Source organism: Symphalangus syndactylus, chromosome 4 (assembly GCF_028878055.3).
Source record: "Symphalangus syndactylus isolate Jambi chromosome 4, NHGRI_mSymSyn1-v2.1_pri, whole genome shotgun sequence".
NCBI lineage: Eukaryota > Metazoa > Chordata > Mammalia > Primates > Hylobatidae > Symphalangus > Symphalangus syndactylus.
The window spans coordinates 138,133,009-138,152,607 of record NC_072426.2 but is presented as its reverse complement, the minus strand read 5'-3'; the positions used below and the strand labels follow the sequence as shown (position 1 = coordinate 138,152,607).

The following is a 19,599-nucleotide window of genomic DNA, read 5'->3' as shown; positions in this document are numbered from 1 at the left end:
CAAGAGACCCTGGGATATAAAACCCAGGGTGGGTGGCTTTGCAGAGTTTCAGCTGTGGTGGAAGTGGGGTAGGCACAAACAAGACTCCATCTGCCCAAGGGAGCTTTCCACAACTTTGGAGGACTAATAGCCTTCTGCATTTCCTTGCTGCCTATCTGTAAGTAATATAGCCACTTCATGTAACTGTGGTGTGCATAGGTGTTCTGTTTTACTGGACTCAGACAAGTTGGCAAGCAGTGCACCATGAACCTGCTTCACAAACACGGAAGCCCCCAAATCAGGGCTTAGTAAAAAAGAGCTCAGAAGAGCGTGAATGGAGTTTGGCCCAGGAGAGACTCTTTGTCAACACAATTGTGTAGTTTCCTTTTTTTGATTTGGACATATAATTATTGTTCTGAAACATTTGAGTTTGCACATTAGCGAGGGTATTTCCAAAGCAATATCCTCAAAGTAAAAAGAAGAAACAAAACAACAGAAAACCCACATAAAACTCGATTTGCTCCCTACAGTACTTCTTTCCTTCCCCTCTACTCGTAGTGGACCAGAAAGTGAAGGAAAGTGGTTTGACTTCTGTGTAGCGTGTCTTTCCCTTCACCTGCTAGATCTCACCAATGCTGGTCCTCATTTCAAGGAATTATGGTGACTTATCATTAATATTGTCATTGCTTTCAATTAATATAACATCCTGTGTGCACAAAAAAGCTTGATTGAAATCTTTTGGCTTTAGAAATAGCTATCAGATGGTCACTGGGGGTGAAAAGATGTATCTTCTTTCAGTTTTTTTTTTTTTTTTTGAAGTAGATGGATCACAGAGAAGGTGAAAGGAGATGTAAATTTGACCTCTAGCTAGATTCCATCCCTATTCTCATTACAATGAGAAAGTTCTGTCACATCACAAAAAAACCTTCTTTTTACTTATTCTCTGAACAAGAAGTGGGCTTGTAAAACGCAGATTAGTTTTTAAAGGTACATAGAGATATACAATAGAGAAGATCTATCAAGGAAACATCAGGAGGGCCCATAAAAGATGAACACAGAAGAAAGTAAGCTAATCCTCTGTGTTCATTGCTGTTATTCCTCCCATTCTCTCATCCCCATCCAGGAAGGTATTGTAAAAGCAGTATAGAGCTGAACGAGAAACAAATGGCTAGTTTGTGCTGAAAGGTTTTGTGCTATTCATACTTGCCCTACTTATTGTGAAAAAACCCAGATAATTTATTTGACAGTTTTAGATAGGGTTGTCACTTGGGGGTAAAAAGAAGGAAGAAGAAAAAACCCAGAATCTAGGCTCTGGTCTGAAGGGTAAGGGGGCCAGACGTTGAAACTTCATTTGCACACCACAGCTGCAACAGTACAATTGATTTAGCTACAATCTAAAGTGCACAGCAGCAGTCTTAATACGAAAATAGTTATACATTTTGTTTATAGCGAAATTTCAAACCAAAATTCCAAATTTTGGAGAACAAAAATGCCAAAGTGACCGTGTGTACACAATGTATTCTTCTAAGTAAATATTGGAGCAACCAGTGTGATTTTTACTCTAGTAAAACAGAAACCACAGACTGCTAAAAATTTATGATTTTTGTTTCTAATTGTTTTATTATATGAATAATGTATGTTTCATATAATATGAATAAAATAATATGTTTTATGATATGAATAAAATAATGTATTTGCTCTGGGCTGGTAAATGTTGATAAAAGGAAATTGCTAGAAAGTTTAAAGAAATTGGAAAATTTATAAACATTAAATTGTATTTATCTTTAGGGAATGCTAATCAGGACTTGACTACATATCAAATTTTTGGAAAAAAAAGGTGGACCTAAAATGCTACTTACAAATAATTTGAAGAAAGCTTGAATATAAATGAAGTACCTTTCTTTCCCCTTGTAAATTTTCCTTTGGGTTCCAGTCCATGAGGTCTCATCCTCATGACCCTTTATGAAGCTGAGTGACCTCCAACAAAACGTAGGCATGATTAACATTTAATTAAGCAAGAGGGGATTCACAGAGAACATTTATAGAGCTTAGGACTGGAGTTTTCTATCTGAAGTTACATATTATCATTTATCTTCATATAAATAAGTGTAAAAGTGTTCACTTGTCCATCAACCCAACGACTGGCTATAGCTGGTTTGGGTGGGGCCATACTAATAACTTGCCAGGTAGATTTGGGGATAAAGGCAATTCTTATAAAATCGAAACTTCCTTCCCTTCCATTAAAAAAAAAAAAAAAGCGTGATGCCCAAAATAATTGTAGAAAGCCAGATCAAATCAACTGATTTCATTCAACGTTACTAAGTTTTCCATCATCAGCCTGTGACAGCGAAAATTCCTGAATGTTCTCAGTGATCTTATATTTTAGAATGGTTACCTCATGTAATTTGTATGTACTTCTTTTAAAAAGGAGCTGCTTCATCTGGTTTCTCGCTAATGTGCAGCGTAGGTACTTTTTTTTTCTTCTAAATCCCTTTGGCATAGTTTTTTCTGACTCTGAGGCACACTTATTTTTAATATGAATAACAGCCAGTATTCATGATAACAAAAAAACTGTTGGGAAGGCATGAAAACCCCCAAAAGTAAACATAGCTGTGGCCATCTCCTGTGGAATGATCACAGCTTCCATAAAAACACATTCCTAGGGTTTAGCCTGGGAAGTTTGCAAACTAGTTAAAAAGGTACATTGTCCCTTTCTCTTCCTGTCATGTAATCTACAATATAGCTGTCTAAAAGGCACTGAGCACCCTAGTCCTTGGAATAGGATGGAATTGTCTTCTTCTAAATAAAGTGCAGCTCTGTGTCAACTCTTCTGCCTAGTTTTCTTGCCCACTGAACAGAATTGAACGTGGTTGAGATTAATACTTGTGCTCGGAGCTGATGCCTGCATGGTTCATTTCCACATGCTTTTCAGCTGTTTTTGTATTTCCCGGTCTTAGTAGTAATATTACTTAGTAAAAGGTAAAGTAAAAGCTTTATTCACTGCTCACAATGTCTGGGAATGGGAAAAGGAGTTCAAATTCTTTGACATTTTGAATTATCCTCAGAAGTCCTTTTGTGTATTTACTACACATAAAAATGGGTAAAGGCATATTTGGAAGAATGTTTGTTCAATACTGGAATGAAGAAACAGTTTCAAAGAAGAAAAAGCTATCATGAATTGGAGAATTAAAATGGTAACACAAACAAAATTGCCTTGGAGACAAAATTTAAACAATGGGGCATAGAAAAACTATCAAGATATTTTATAGGATGGATATTGCTAATTGCTGCCATTTACTGATTTTTTTTTCTTATGCGCCAGTCACTGTGCTTTATATACACCATAGCTTTTAAACTTCCCAAAAGTAATGTTCAGAGTAGCAGCTGGCAGGCCGGGCGCGGTGGCTCACGCTTGTAATCCCAGCACTTTGGGAGGCCGAGGCGGGCGGATCATGAGGTCAGGTGATCGAGACCACGGTGAAACCCCGTTTCTACTAAAAATACAAAAAAAAATTAGCCGGGCGTGGTGGCGGGCGCCTGTAGTCCCAGCTACTTGGAGAGGCTGAGGCAGGAGAATGGCGTGAACCCAGGAGGCGGAGCTTGCAGTGAGCCGAGATTGCGCCACTGCACTCCAGCCCGGGCGACAGAGCGAGACTCCCGTCTCAAAAAAAAAAAAAAAAAAAAAAAAAAAAAAAAAAAAAAAAAAAAAAAAGTAGCAGCTGGCTGTGAATTAAGACCGTTATATTTCCCATGATGAAACAAAGATGGGCTGAGAGATGTTGAATAACTTGTCCGTGGTCTTAGAGACAATAACAAAGCTAGGACTGACTCAAGGTGCTTAACCACATACTATACTGTTGATCTCCTTTAATGATTGTCTTATAAAATATCAGAGGAAAAAGGTTATAAATAGCTTTATTAGCTCAAATGAGATTTTATTATCACATTTGGCAAGGTTTTCGTACCTTATGAATGCAGAGGAAACTTTCAATTTTCAGATTTTTGGATTTTGGAATTATGATAAGGGATATGAACCTGAACTTAGTCTTTAAAATGCAGTATTAAAAAATGGTCTTGAGGATATTACCATTTTGGAAAGGAACGTGCTTTCCCAGAAAGACAAAAGCAGTCTCTGAAGCCCCATGTGCAACCTCGCATTTGGAAAAGCAGTCCCTTTTACATAAGAAGTGTTTTATATCTGTAGTTCATCATCTATAGAAGTCTTTCCTTGATAGAAAATAAAGCTGTTAAATGCATCAGGTTATTTCTTATTTTCTCACTTTTTGAGGGAACAGTTTGAGGTTTCATATATATTAATCAGTACATCATCTTCTGGAATCCATTTTACCTCTACTCTAGAGCCAATTCTGCCTCAAAAACAGTATTTCCTCTTTTGAAACATTCAGCTTAATTTAAATTTAAATTGGGAAATTTTACCTTATCCCTTTAGTTACTTTTACTAGATTTGGCATATCACTAATGTAACTCCTCTCCCCAAACCTAACTCAAACAGATTTACTCATACACTGGAGAAATAGCAGAGAAAAACTGAGAGGTCTTTTAGTACATTTTATGGAGCCTGTACAAATATTGGGAAATTGCAGATTTTTAACTTTTTTTCATGAATGTGCACTGAATTCATGTCAGAATTGTTGCTATATAGGTTTCAAGTATGAACCGTGTTCTTTATGAGCTTAAAGCACAATATGAGATGATATATGCAGTGGTTACCTGATATTAGGCATCTATCATGAGACAGAATAAAGTGACTGGAAAATGATTAGCTCTACTAGAAGACACTGGAGCTGAGCGCGGTGGCTCACGCCTGTAATCCCAGCACTTTGGGAGGCTGAGGCGAGCAGATCACTTAAGGTCAGGAGTTTGAGACCAGCCTGGCCAACATGGCAAAACCCTGTCTCTACTAAAAATACAAAAATTAGCTGGGTGTGGTGGCACGCTTCTGTAATCCCAGCTACTTGACAGGCTGAGGCAGAATTGCTTGAACCCAGGAGGCAGAGGCTGCAGTGAGCTGAGATCACACCACTGCACTCCAGCCTGGGCAGTAGAGTGAGACTCTGTCTCAAAACAAAAAGCAAAAAACAAAAAACAAAAACGCTGGAAACCAGGAATTATGGCTTGTTTGTATATTACCTATGGGCAAAATTCTTCCTGGTTGATGTTTACATGTGTTCATTTACATTTTATTGAATAAATAAAATAATATAAATATTATATATTATATAATTATTATATATTATATATTATTTATATTATTTTATTTATTTATTTCTTAGAGACAGGGTCTTGCTCTGTTGCCCAGGATATAGTGCAAATGGCATGAACATAGCTCACTGCAGCCTCGAACTCCTGGGCTCAAGCAATCATTTCACTTTGGCCTCCCAAAGTGTTGGGATTATAGGTGGGAAACACTCTACTCAGCCAATAGAAGTTTTTAAAGTACCAAACCAGAAAATGTTTTGGCAATTGACACACAGGTTAAGTTACATGTATATATATCATCTATTATTTTATGATTAACATCTTTTAAAAATTATGTTTTTATTTAATAAAAATTACGACACAGCCAAATGAAATATAGAGAATATTTTAATTTTTTACTTTTCCCATAAGGCATCATATATAAATAATATGAAGTCTTCTCCCTTCACTGAGCCATGACACAATTCCACATCACATATAAGATGTTTTCCTGGTTGGGCGCGGTGGCTCACGCCTGTAATCCTAGCACTCTGGGAGGCCGAGGCAGGCAGATTACAAGGTCAGGAGATCGAGACCATCCTGGCTAACATGGTGAAACCCTGTCTCTACTAAAAATATAAGAAATTAGCTGGGCATGGTAGCGGGCGCCTGTAGTCCCAGCTACTCAGGAGGCTGAGGCAGGAGAATGGCGTGAACCCGTGAGACAGAGGTTGCAGTGAGCCGAGATTGCGCCACTGCACTCCAGCCTGGGTGACAGAGCGAGAATCCGTCTCAAAAAAAAAAAAATGAAAAAAAGTTGTTTTCCTGTCTGTCACTTTAAGGCCTTGCAAAATGAAATAGTAAAATGACAGTATGGTTTAGCATAGAGTAGCCTGAAATGGTAGGTAAAATAGTTAATCCTGGACTTATTAGAAATGATTAATTTGTTGATATAAAAAATATTCTAATTTATATCTCAAAGTCATTATAAAAAATGTCTTTGGAATTACTTGGTAATTGCGGTGCATAATAGTAACAACCACATTTTAGTAGATCTTTCCTTTATGTTACTGAAAACTCAGGCTGGGTGCAGTGGCTCACGCCTGTAATCCCAGAACTTTGGGAGGCCGAGGCAGGTGGATCATTTGAGGTCAGGAGTTTGAGACCAGCCTGGTCAACATGGTGAAGCCTCCATCTCTACTAAAAATAAAACAGTAGCTAGTGTGGAGGCACATGTCTGTAATCCCAACTACTTGGGAGGCTGAGGCAGGAGAATTGCATGAACCCAGGAGGCAGAGATTGGAGCGAGCCAAGATCGCACTACTGCACTCCAGCGTAGGCAACAGAGTGAGACTCTGTCTCAAAATAAAAGAAAAAAAAAATCACACATGGTTACAAGCTGAGCCGAGCTATATGTAGCTCAGTTTAAGACCTAATTGCATGTGTGGTTTCATCTGTTATGTCTGAATGCTATGCTATTTTCATTAACTGTGCAACATTTTATTCCAGGGGTTGTTGATTTTAGTTATTTGGGTATCATTTATCAAACTGAACTTTACAACCTTTTATTTTTGCTCATAAATTTCTACAAATCTACTTTAAAATGAAAATTTTTCATATTAAAAGAGAGCACAATGGTTTATTTGTTAAATCACCAAAGCCTGGAAATTAAAAAGAAATTTAGATTTTTCTTAGTAAGCTACATGATATTCTAGCTTTGTGTGTTACTAGATTATGTGTATAATCTGGTGACATTTATTGTGCATCTTCTGATCCTGACAGAATAAACCTTTGATTTTGTGCTAAAGTTAAAACAGAATGTGTTCCTAGGTCCAGAGAAACCCAGCTTTTAATGTTTTGTTTAAGTTATATTTATCATTATGCTTTCAAAGAAGAAATAAATCATCACCGTTCTTCCATACAAGTCAAACAAATGACTGTGAAAATGTCACTACCAGTTTCATGATTTGATCTATTTCAAGATATGATCCCAAAACAGTGCCCAGAAGTACTCAATAAATTTACTCATCAATTTACTTCTGGTCTCTATAGATACCTTAAACAGTCTTTTCTTAAATCACTGAGGAAAAATGTAGATTCTATTGATCTACATTCCCAGACCCTTTGCCACTCACTTAAGAGACACTAAAACAATGATATGGAGTTTATCTAACTACTGTCCCCTGCCACCATCATTAACTAACAAAGACAAATAAACACTGATAAGTCATCAGAGGGCCTTTTAGGAATGTGTTAGCTCTTGGAAAAGCTTCAGGACCTCATTCTTCAGATTCGGTAGAAGAGAAAGAACTTCTTCCACCTTGATGTTGATGAGCACACCTGACTTTCAAGATTCAGGTTAATGGTGGACTCGCTTTCTTTACATGTACTTCCAATTCAAGAGATTAAATAGCGTGAGATCCATTTCCAATAATTAGGATCCAATAATTGGGCTTATTTCCTAACTGGGGTCCATTTAACTGTGGTGAAGGGAAATGACAGATTTCACAAGACTGCTCAGATAAGCCTTCACACACTTGCAGTTATCCACATTTCTTTATTCCAGCATATGAGTGGCAGATTTTTTCCCCATCTGAGTCTCACTTTGCGTTCATGTTTCTGCTCCTTTATGGGACACAGAGGTTCAGGTGTATTACAAGTTAAAAACATGCTGCATGTGAACACTAGCTTTACTTTTTTTTTTTATCCAGAGGGAGTCTCATCTCATTTCTTCAAAATCAGAATTTTAAAAAAGTATTTTGAATGCAATAGTGTTTCATACCAACATGAAAGTACCATTATAGTTGGTGGAACAGAAGTGAAGTGTTCATTAAGACAAACCAATCAAGAAGACATCCAAATAGAATCCACTAGAGATTTATTCAAAACACAGAGCATTGACATCTGTGGAAAAGTGCCACAAAAGATAAGTCAGCCTGATGGAGGGAGGAAAGAGCATTTTAGGCACAAAGAAGTGTAGGCAGAAAGGTGAAAGAGCCTAGAGAATGCCAGGAACTTAATAAAGATGATCAATGGGACCAAGATTGGGAGTGAAGGCGGGCACAGTCTGAGATGAGGGCAGGAGCCCTCACAAACACCAGATTTTGCACAGCCTTCTGGAGAAATTAAGGAGTTTTAACTTCATCATAACTACAGTGGAAAGACTGGAGAGTTTTAGGGTGTGTCTATTGTGGGATGGGGAAGGTTGGGAGGTAGATGGGATGACTGGGAGTCCTGTGAGTAATGACCAAATTTTTGAACAATACACTAGCTCCATGGTGGAGAACACGTGGAGGAGAGCCAGTGAGACTGGGAGGCTGCTTCCCACATGTTAGTGAGTGATTATTATCTCCGGGGTTCAGATGGTGGTGGTACAGGGAAGAAATGCAGATGCTTCAGGTCTCCAAGGTTCTTTGTATACAGTTTCATGAAAAGACAAAGGATGGCCAGGCGCGGTGGCTCACGCCTGTAAAAAAATCTCAGCCCTTTGGGAGGCCAAGGCGGGTGGATCACCTGAGGTCAGGAGTTAGAGACTAGCTTGACCAATATGGTGAAACCCCGTCTCCACTACAAATACAAAATTTAGCCAGGTGTGGCGGCGTGTGCCTGTAATCCTAGCTACTAAGGAGTCTGAGACAGGAGAATTGCTTGGAGGCGGAGGTTGCAGTGAGCCGAGATTGCGCCACTGCACTCCAGCCTGGGCGACAGAGCAAGACTCCATCTCAAAAAAAAAAAGAAAAGACAAAGGAAAGTAATTTGATGAGTAATGGAGGAAATACTGAAGATAAAGTGGGAATATTGGTGCTTTTCTTTGGTATATGGAATGAAGCCCAGTTTTTAATACAGTTTCTCATCTCTAATGTACAAAGGGCAAAATGTTATAATTCATTTTAGGAAAACTGAAAAAAAAAATCCAACTGAAATCATTTAATCTCCAGCAACATATACTGCAAAATGAAGATGAATGAAGACTTTCTTTTTAGACAGTATATTTTAAGTTTCTTAAGTGATTAGGCCAGGGAAGATATATTTTGGTATGTACAGCAAGAGACTTAATTGGATACCTAATCAAAATTACAGATTTTTTTTTCCCCTGAATTCTTTCCTTACATGATGATGCTATGATGTAATTGGTGAAATTACTCCTAGTTGACCCATAGAACTAGTGAAAGCTGAAAGCTGAGAAGCCTGTATAATTTGATCTACAGGTTTCCGAAATGTGTTCTCCATATGGTCTAAACTATTTAGAGTTATGTTACTTAAACTGCAGCAAGAGTGCAATAACAGCAAAGTACTTTTGTTTTTGTATTTTTTCTTAAGTGCAAAGGATTTTTTTCCTTGATAAAAAATGTTTGCTGTGGCCGGCAACTCTTTAGTATAGGCATTGTGTTTCTAAGAAGAGCTTTGAGTTTCCTACACAGAACTAATTCCAAGACTTAGACTGACAAAAGGGACAAGTAAACATGTTCTCTTTCTTTCCAGAAGACTCCAAGGTCATTCTGTCTTTTCCAGGCTTTTATGTAAAATGTATCTGTTCAAAATGTAATCTTTTCTTTCTTTCTTTTCTTTTTTTTTTTTTTTAATATAGAGATGGGGTTTCACCCTTTTGCCCAGGCTGGTCTTGAACTTCTGGGCTCCAGCAATCCTCACACCTCAGCCTCCCAAGGCGATGGGATTATAGGAGTGAGCCACCGCACCTGGCCTGGAATGCACATAATTTTATTCCCTCTTCTCTCCCTGTTTTTTTGCAGAAAATCACACAAGTCTGAGGACCTGTAAGGCAAATGACAGGGGCAATCTTGAGTCCTTTTTTAAAAAAGATGGTGTTTTATTCTTCACAGCAGCCACCTTGGGGCCTCTACGTACAGGGGCCCCACCTTTGCCTGTGACCCCCAAGGAGTAATTTTTATCTCTTGTGCCATATGTTAGATGAGTTGTTAATTCTTTCATTGAGCCTGGATATTATTATGAGATGCTCATTCAAGTTCCCAGACTCCTCAAAAAACCTTGCAACTGCATAAGGTCCTAAAATCACTCACGGAACATTTCCAGGGAAGTGAGGAGGAGGCAGAAAATCCCCAAGGCTAAACCCCTGAGGTTAAAATTTTCAATGCCTTTCTTGTAAACACAAATTTGTGGTCTGAGATCTACGGACTGAAATCCACACCTATAAATTTATCTCATTTATGATTTTCTGAGCCTGTTTCTATCTCTCTTTTTGGAGAATGCCTTTCTTCTCACTGAGAGGTAATTTGAAATCTTAGATGTGGGTAGAAAGGTTTTTCTTACTTCAACCTGAACGGTTTGATTACTTTACCTATGAAGGTCAATTTTTTTAATGTTTGATTTCTGAATGTAATTTCTAAAGTCTTATGTAATCTGAGCTCTAGCTTGCTTCTCCTTTTTGAAGTCTCGTATGAGCAATGTTGTGCTCCTACAAATGTTGTCTTGCGTTGATGTTTCAAGGAGGGCGAGTAGTATAAAGCAGTGCTTCCTAAATTCGGCAGCCTGGCAACCTCCCGGACTTTTCAGAAATACAAATTTCCAGGTTCTGCTTTAGACCTACTAAATCATACTGCTGGGGAGCAAGACTCTAGAGTTCATGTTTTATAAAGGCTTCCCAGGTGATTTTGATGTAACCATCGACTCATTTACAGATTGCCTTTAAGAGCTCTCTAAGCATTTTCTTGGACAGAGTTAATTTACTTAGAAAACCTCTGTATTTGGATGTGGAAAAGATTTTAGGACATCTTTTGCCATTAGGAAGGGTCATATGACAGGACAAATACAGATTTTCATTTTGGTGGCTGCCACAGTGTTAATTTTAATAAAAGTTTAAAAAAATCTAACTACCAGAAATTAAATCTATTCCTGATATTCAGTTCTCAGGCATTTAGTTGTGACAGGATGGGATTAAACATTTTAAAAACATGCATGGAAGCCTATAAGGTCAAAATTCTTTTTTTTTTTTTTGAGACAGAGTCTCACTTTGTTACTCAGGCTGGAGTGCAATGGTGCGATCTTGGCTCACTGCAACCTTCACCTCCCGGGTTCAAGCAATCCTCCTGCCTTAGCCTCCTGAGTAGCTGGGACTACAGATGCGCATCACCACACCCAGCTAATTTTTGTATTTTTTAATAGGACAGGGTTTCACCATGTTGGCCAGGCTAGTCTTGAACTCCTGATCTCAAATGATCCACCCACGTTGACCTCCCAAAGTGCTGGGATTACAGGCATGAGCTACTGCACCTAGCCCAAAACTCATTTTGACCTTACATTTGCAAATGTATTTTTAATGATTCACCATATAAGCTTAAACAATTAAATGTGCTTTGATAATTCAGACAGTCACATATTGAAGGCATAACCATATAAAGTTCCTAGTATTCAAGTTCATTGATTACTGGATTTAAAATGAATATAGTAGTCCAATTCTTGATTAAGCTGAACAACAAAAAACATAAGCTACAAACAAATAGATACATACAAAAGTACTCATTTTGTCAGCAGAGTCTACAGTCTTGCTAGAAGGTGAGAGAAGACTAAATGTATTTCTTTTTTTCTTTTTTTTTGAGACAGAGTCATCCAGGCTGGAGTGCAGTGGTGCGATCTTGGCTCATTGCAACCTCCACCTCCTTTCAAGTGATTCTCCTGCCTCAGCCTCCCAAGTAGCTGGGATTACAGGCAACTGCTACCACGCCTTGCTAATTTTTGTATTTTTAGTAGAGACAGGGTTTCACCAAGTTGGCCAGGATGGTCTTGAACTCCTGACCTCAGGTGATTTGCCTGCCTTGGCCTCCCAAAGTGCTGGGATTACAGGCGTGAGCCACAGTGCCTGGCGAAGAGTAAATATATTTCTTAGCATATGATGTAACGTTCCTTGAAAAGAAATGGGATAGGCTTTGTAATGATAATGGCCTGAGACCTAATTCAACCTAGCATCATGTGGTAGGATGTTGTTAATTATTTCAAGCAAAACTTTTGCAGGATCTCCTTTTCCCTCTCCCTCTCCCTCTCCCTCTCCCTCTCCCCCTCCCTCTCCTCCTCCCCTCCCCCTCCCCTCCCCCTCCCCTCCCCTTCCCCCTCCCCTCCCCCTTTCCTCCTCCTCCTCCTGTTCTTCTTCTTCTTCTTCCTTCCTTCCTTCCTTCCTTCCTTCCTTCCTTCCTTCCTTCCTTCCTTCCTTCCTTTTTACACAGGGTTTCACTCCCATTGCCCAGGCAGTAGTGCAGTGACACATCACTGCTTACTGTAGCCTCGACTTTCCAGGCTCAGATGACTCTCCCACCTTAGACTCTGGAGTAGCTGGGACTATAGGCATGTGCCACCACACCCAGCTAATTTGTTGTATTTTTAGTAGAGACAGGTTTTCACCATGTTGCCCAAGCTGGTCTTGAACTCCTATACTCAAGTGATCCTCCTGCCTTGGCCTCTCAAAGTACTGGAATTATAGGCATGAGCCACCATGCCTGGCCTCTTCCTTTTATATCCTCTTCTAGGTATTTCCAGATTCACAATACTGTTGATATCACACACGTTTATCACAATAAATATTTGTTTACTAAATCAATGCGTAACTGAAACAAATGTAATTTAATTTCCCTCATAATTTATGTGCTAAAAATAAATATTGTAGTGCAACCTAAGGTCTCTTGAGGAAGAAAAGTACTATCTTAGTTAATCCTAGCAACACTGATACTATACAAAGCACTATTGCAGGAAAAAAGCAAACTATGTTTTTTGAAAGACACAATTTCATTTAAAAAATAAGGCACACATACACAAAGTTAACTCAGAATAACATATGAAGGTTTGCATATGAATGAACATTATGCACTTTTTTATAATTATACTTTACCAAATTGATACAAATGTTACTAAATTTTAAAGCAGTTTATACTTGCTTATCTATTTCTTGAGTCCATATTTGTCTGCTATAAATGTAAAAAGGTAAGCTCAGGAATCAACCTGAGAGGTATTTGAGAATCCATACAAGTTAAATGTTTCTTTTAAAAAAGCAAATTCTTGGCCGGGCATGGTGGCTCATGCCTGTAATCCCAGCACTTTGGGAGGCTGAGGTGGGTGGATCACCTGAGGTCGAGAGTTCGAGACCAGCCTGACCAACATGGAGAAACCACATCTCTACTAAAAATACAAAATTAACAGGTCATGGCGGTGCATGCCTGTAATCCCAGCTACTCGAGAGGCTGAGGCAGGAGAATCAGTTGAACCTGGGAGGTGGAGGTTGCTGTGAGCTGAGATTTGTGCTATTGAACTCCAGCCTGGGCAACAAGAGCGAAACTCTATCTAAAAAAAAAAAATTCCAGTAAGATCATGTGAGTATTCTGATGTCAATAATAATCTATGGAAAATCATTTTGAATTTGGCAGTGTTGAGTAAAATCATTATTGAAATGTATTTGTTATAAGTTGTGTGTTTTCTTGATTTCTCAACAGGACAAAGACAATGCTATGTGTTCATCAAACCATTTTATTTTTGTCCTGAGCACATTGGAAGATGCATTTCCCAGTTTTCTTGCAGCTAGGTAGGATATCATATCACTAATTCTGGCCAATGGGATATTGGTGGCAACGATGAATGTATTTTCAAATCTGGTTCATAAAAATCTTACTTACATTTCTCTCCCTTTCTTATGGATGACATGTTGAAGCGGCAACATCACAATGGAAGCAGTCTTTGTCTCTGAGTCCCCACTGGGATGTAAGTAACCCATCCATAAAACCAAATTGTCAACCATGTTCAACATGAGAAATAATATATGCTCTCAGGTGCTGAGATTTTTCTTTTTCTCCTCTTTTTAAATTTTTGTTAAAACAGTATAGCATAGCTTCCCCTGACTAATTCCCACTTCAGCCTGTGTGCTAAGGATAAGCAGGTTTTGTCTTCATATCGCTCAGCATTTTCATATACTCTGAAACACTCTCAGGTCGGAATAATATCTTCTCAAACTTTAACATCTTTATTAATCCTTGTAAAATTGGCTGTATACTTTATTTTCCATGTGTTGTCGAGAACTTTGTGACTTACGGAATGTTAAGTGAAAATTGTAAGTAGTTAAAAGAAAAGATAAATTATACAAAAATAGACTTAAAACTATCAAAGATTTGAAGAGAATTACAAGAGAAAGCAAGTGGCAAATTCCAAGGGAGTAAAAGGTTATATTTGATAACTGAAATTGGATTTCTTTTATATTAGAAGGGCATGAACTTGAAAAAAAGAACTACCAACAGACATTTTTTGGGAGTTAATCCAATTTTTTGTCCATTTTTTCCTTTAACTATTTAAAAACAGCTAGTTAATGGATACGTAATTCATACAAATCATAGAGCATATTTTACTTTTTTAAATTTTAAGGATTTAATTTAATTAAAATTTATTTGTTGAATTATGCATTATATCACATGGTTTGAAGTTCGAAAGATACTATATTTGTATATGTATCTATATATCTATCTCTCTATCTATCTGTATATTTTTTGTTTTGTTTTGTTTTGAGATGAAGTTTCACTCTTGTTGCCCAGGCTGGAGTGCAGTGTCACAATCTCAGCTCACTGCAACCTCCGCCTTCCGGGTGCAAGCGATTCCCCTGCCTCAGCCTACCAAGTAGCTGGGATTACAGGCGCCCGCGACCACATCTGGCTAATTTTTGTATTTTTAGTAGAGACAGGGTTTCACCATGTTGGTCAGGCTGGTCTTGAACTCCTGAACTCAGGGAATCCACCCGCCTGGGTCTCCCAAAGTGCTGAGATTACAGGTGTAAGCCACTGCACCCAGCTCTATCTCTATATATTTTTTACATACATAAAACAGATTTAATGAATCGGTATTCCAAGAAATGCCAAAGTGAGGTACCAAGACACTGGGCAAATTCCTTCAATACTCTATGCCCCAGTTTCCTTAACTGTGAAGCAGAGGCAGCTATGGAGTCTCCAGGAGGGTGGCGTCATGGGAGAACTCCATGAGGCCACGTAAGGCAAGCACTTAGTCTTGCTCACAATAAACACTTGGGAGTAAAATCTACCCAGATGCACAGACAGGATGCCAATGCAGTTCTTCCAGTATCAAATGAAGGTAATGGTGACATTTCAAAAATCTAACCAAAGACATCTGCTTAGGGAATAAGAGGCTCAGGGTAAGATCTAAGGAATTCTAGCAAAACCAAAAACAAAACAAAACAAACAAACAAACAAACAAAAAAACCGATAGGACTCATCCCAACACGAAGAGAAAACAATACAAATCACAGTGAGGGAAATTCCAAAGTTCCCTAACATGAAAGGAATGCCTTCATCCTCAAGTGTGTGGTGTCCACCCTGGGGTTTGTCCAAGCACACAAACCTCTTAGGCTGAATGTTTCTGTAGAGCTTCAGACAGGCTGACCATGAAAAATCCCAGCCTGCTAGAGGGAGCTTGCGGAGACAGAGATGCCATTTTCTTTGCCTATGTAGTTATTCTTCCACTTCCGGAAGCTCTGAAAATTTGCATTTTTGAGCAAAGGTATCTACCCCTCAGATCCAAGTTACTCCTGGCAGATGAACCTCTGGAATTTGCTTCTCAGTAATAAAGAGGAGTTTTCTAACTACGTTCTCGTGCCAATTAAGCTTCAGGTGGCTTAAGGCTGCAAAGATGTTGGTTCTCATCCAAAAAGGACCGATTTCTATTACTCCAGAGAAGAAGATCTAATCATTTCATCTATGAACTAAGACTTTTCCTTGTTTATAATTTTTATTTTATTTTATTTTATTTTATTTTATTTTATTTTTTGAGAAGGGTCTCACTCGGTCACCCAGGCTGGAGTGCAGTGGAGCAAGATCACGGCTCACTGCAACCTCCACCTTCTGAGCTCAAGCGATCCTCCCACCTCAGCACTGTCCCCCACCTCCCTACTGGCAACCGGGACCACAGGTGCTCATCACCGGCTAACTTTTTTATTTTTCATAGAGACAGGGTTTCTCCAGGCTGCCCAGGCCAGTCTCCTGGACTCAAGTGATCCACCCCACTCGGCCTCCGAAAGTGCTGGGCCCACGGTCGTGAGCCACTGCTCCCGGCCATAATTTTTTAAAGGAATCAATTTGGTTCCATTTAACATACATTCAACTGAGACAAAGTATTAATATTTTCCTCTATGAAGAGACTTGGGGTTGGGCATGGTGGCTTATGCCCAAAGGCTGTATGTTCAAAAGTCTCCTTCCCACAATTGTTCCCAGACCCTTAGTTCTCATTAGGAACAAATAATACAACCAATTTCTTGTTTACTCTTCCAAAGTTTATATACAATTGTAAGCAATGACATATCTGTATCTACTCAGTTTCGCCATTATGGCTTCAAAACAGTCATAGTCAATACAAAAATGAATGAGCATGACTGTGTTACCACAATACCATATTTACAAAAACAGGGCTGAGTGCGGTGGCTCATACCTGTAATCCCAGCACTTTGGGAGGCTGAGGTGGGTGGATTACCTGAGGTCAGGTGTTCGAGACCAGCCTGGCCAACATGGTGAAACTTCATCTCTACTAAAAATACAAAAATTAGCCAGGTGTGGCGGCATGCACTTGTAATCCCAGCTACTTGGGAGGCTGAGGTGAGAGGATTTCTTGAACCCATGAGGCAGAGGTTGCAGTGAGCCAAGATTGTGCCATTGCACTCCAGCCTGGGCAAAAGAGCAAGACTCCACTCAAAATAAAATAAATAAATAAATAAAAGTACAAAAAAAGTTAACAAAAACGGGTGGGCAGCTGTGTTCTTAGTTCGTCAACACCTACCCTAAAGCATTAATGTTATGAGTTAATTTCTCTCCTGTGCAGTTAGAATAGTACTAGTTATGTACAACCCTTGGGAAAATTGAAAAAATAGTCACTCAAATAATTTTCTGTATGGCTAATTCTCTTGCAAACTGTTGTTGAAAAAGGCTGTGGGATCTAGAAAACCATCTTACAATTGAAGTCAACTAGTCCCTTTGGAACCTGAGAGCTGTGTCTCTGGAAATGGTAGGCTGTGATACATGTGGGACCAGCCCCTTTCATTCCTATTTAGTATCTTCAGTTTGTGATCTCTGTAGTTTCACCTTGTCCCAGCCCCTGAAGTTGGGTTGGAAGCATACACTGCTGCCTTCTCTGTTCTACTTCTAATTCCCTAATGTACACCACTTAATTGATGTAAACTGTATTTTTAAACAAACCTAACCTCATGAATAGTTGTTGTAACCTTTATTCAGTGGATGGGAAATTAATGGGTAGAGCACTAAAGATATTTATTGATGGAGGAAGCTCATGTAATTTTTGAGAGAAAAATCGGTGGCCAGAAGATTAATGACTCAAGCCCAGTAGCAGAGCATGTGGGGTCCAGGCTACATACACAGGTTGTGCCTTTAGAGTCACTTCGGGGTTACACAGAGCGGGATAAATTCTGAGACTGGGGAAAAACACAGTTTACTTGTCTCTCCACGTTTTTCTCTTCATGTTTTTACTTCCTGCAAGACTTATGGTCTTTTCCTTGTACTTTAATATCTTTTTCCACAGGGACTTAGAGCTGAAAGAAGAAAAAGATAAAACTTAAGCTGATTCGTTTAGTTTCTGGTTAACTATTCAAATAATAGATTACGCTTAAGAGAAGCTGGAAACCACTGAATGAAGTCAGCTTTTGTATTATTTGTGAAACTTAGTTATTCTTTCTCTACTTCCAGGTAGCACAAATAACGGATTGTTGGTTTTACTTTTAGAAAAATTTACATCTATTTTCCAGTCATTAGATAATAATCATTTTATTTGGATTGATAAATGCAGAGGTAACATTTTGAACCCATCTGTGGGTTCATCACTGTTATGAGTGCCTGAAATACAAAGGTCTTCTTAAGAATAAGTGCTTCTGAAGTCCCATCCTTTCTTCCCAAATCAGAGCAAAGAGAAATAAAGTACTTCAGTCTTTTATCAGTTAAAATACTAACAGATAGAAAATAACAAAGAATAGACTGTTTTCCTGCCTATTGTAAGGCCAAATAAAATGTTTACTTGTTGGAAACACTATAGCTTTCTTTTAGTCTCTCTCCCCTATCTTCTTATTTTCCTTGATGGACTCTTTCTCTTATCTGAGCAAACTTTTTGTTTGTTTGACTCTTAGTCTCTCAGTGGACAGCATAGCGACCCATTAGCTCCAGCGTTGGACTCTGACTGTGTCAAGAGTAGAAGTTTGAAATGCAATTCTTATCCATCATATTTCTCCAATTTTTAACTCTCCTTTACTGCCTTTTAAATACTTCACAAAATGGAAACCCCTTTTGAATAAGAACAGCTGATTTTCTGGGAGATGGACAAGGAAAAGCTATGGAGAGATGCTGGGTTTCTTTGTTTAGTATGTGGCTGCTTGAAAGTTGCTATTAGATCCAGAGAACTTTTTTGTTAACTGTGATTAGAGTTCAAGGAAAATGTTTATTTCTTAGATCCTTCTATTGAAACAAACATAAGGTGTCTATATCTGTATATCTATAATAAAATTCAGAAAGCAAGTACATATTTAAATCTATATTAACTGCACACATAAAAACAGAATGTATTTCTGATGGGTAAATTTCAAAAGGTCTGAGAGTTGTAATAAACACTCCAAACTTCATATACTTATCCGAACTCCTTCATCAAGAAACCGGGATAGGTTGCTATGAGAAAAGGATTTCTTAAGAAAATTCCTATACCTTCCAGTTTCTGGAAAACTCAGAACTTTCTCACTCAATTTACTATTGCTCTGACTGCAAATCAAAAATGATAGAACACTTAAAGTAAAAGATGGTAAGTTTGTTACTACATTGAAAAAAATATTTTATGCTGGATGAGAATACTGTTGAATAAATATCTCAGTTATTTATCTGAGATGGTTTGTCTATCCTTATAGGCAGACATGAATGGCAGAAATCTTATGTTCCGTATGTCTCTGTTATACAGTTGCTTTTGAAGCATTTTTTTTTTTTTTTTTTTAGACAGAGTCTCGCTCTGTCGCCCAGGCTGGAGTACAGTAGCACAATCTCTGCTCACTGCAAGCTCTGCCTCCTGGCTTTAAGCAATTCTTGTGTCTCAGTCTCCTGAGTAGCTGGGACTACAGGCACGGGTTACTACACCCAGCTAATTTTTGTATTTTTAGAGACAGAGTTTCACCATGTTGGCCAGGCTAGTCTTGAACTCCTGGCCTCAAGTGATCCACCTGATTCGGCCTCCCAAAGTGCTGGGATTATAGGCCATAACCAATCTACCAAAGCAATCCAAAATGCTTCAGAAGGCCATGAGCCGCCGTGAGCCACCACGCCTGGCCTTCTGAAGCATTTTAGATTGCTTTGGTAGATTGGTTATGCTTTGGGTAACAAAAATAATAGCCTGGGGTTTTGGCAGTTATTTCTTTTCTTTTCTTTTTTTTTT

The 19,599-nt window shown here is 38.6% G+C and overlaps 1 long non-coding RNA gene across 1 annotated transcript; it reads left to right on the top strand.

Annotated features, from left to right (window-relative positions):
* The first annotated feature begins 13,635 nt into the window (after nt 1-13,635).
* Nucleotides 13,636-18,440, top strand: LOC134736422 (uncharacterized). Its single transcript, XR_010120426.1, has 3 exons — nt 13,636-13,720; nt 13,847-13,896; nt 18,317-18,440. It is a non-coding gene; the product is annotated as an uncharacterized lncRNA (long non-coding RNA).
* Nucleotides 18,441-19,599: the final 1,159 nt, after the last annotated feature.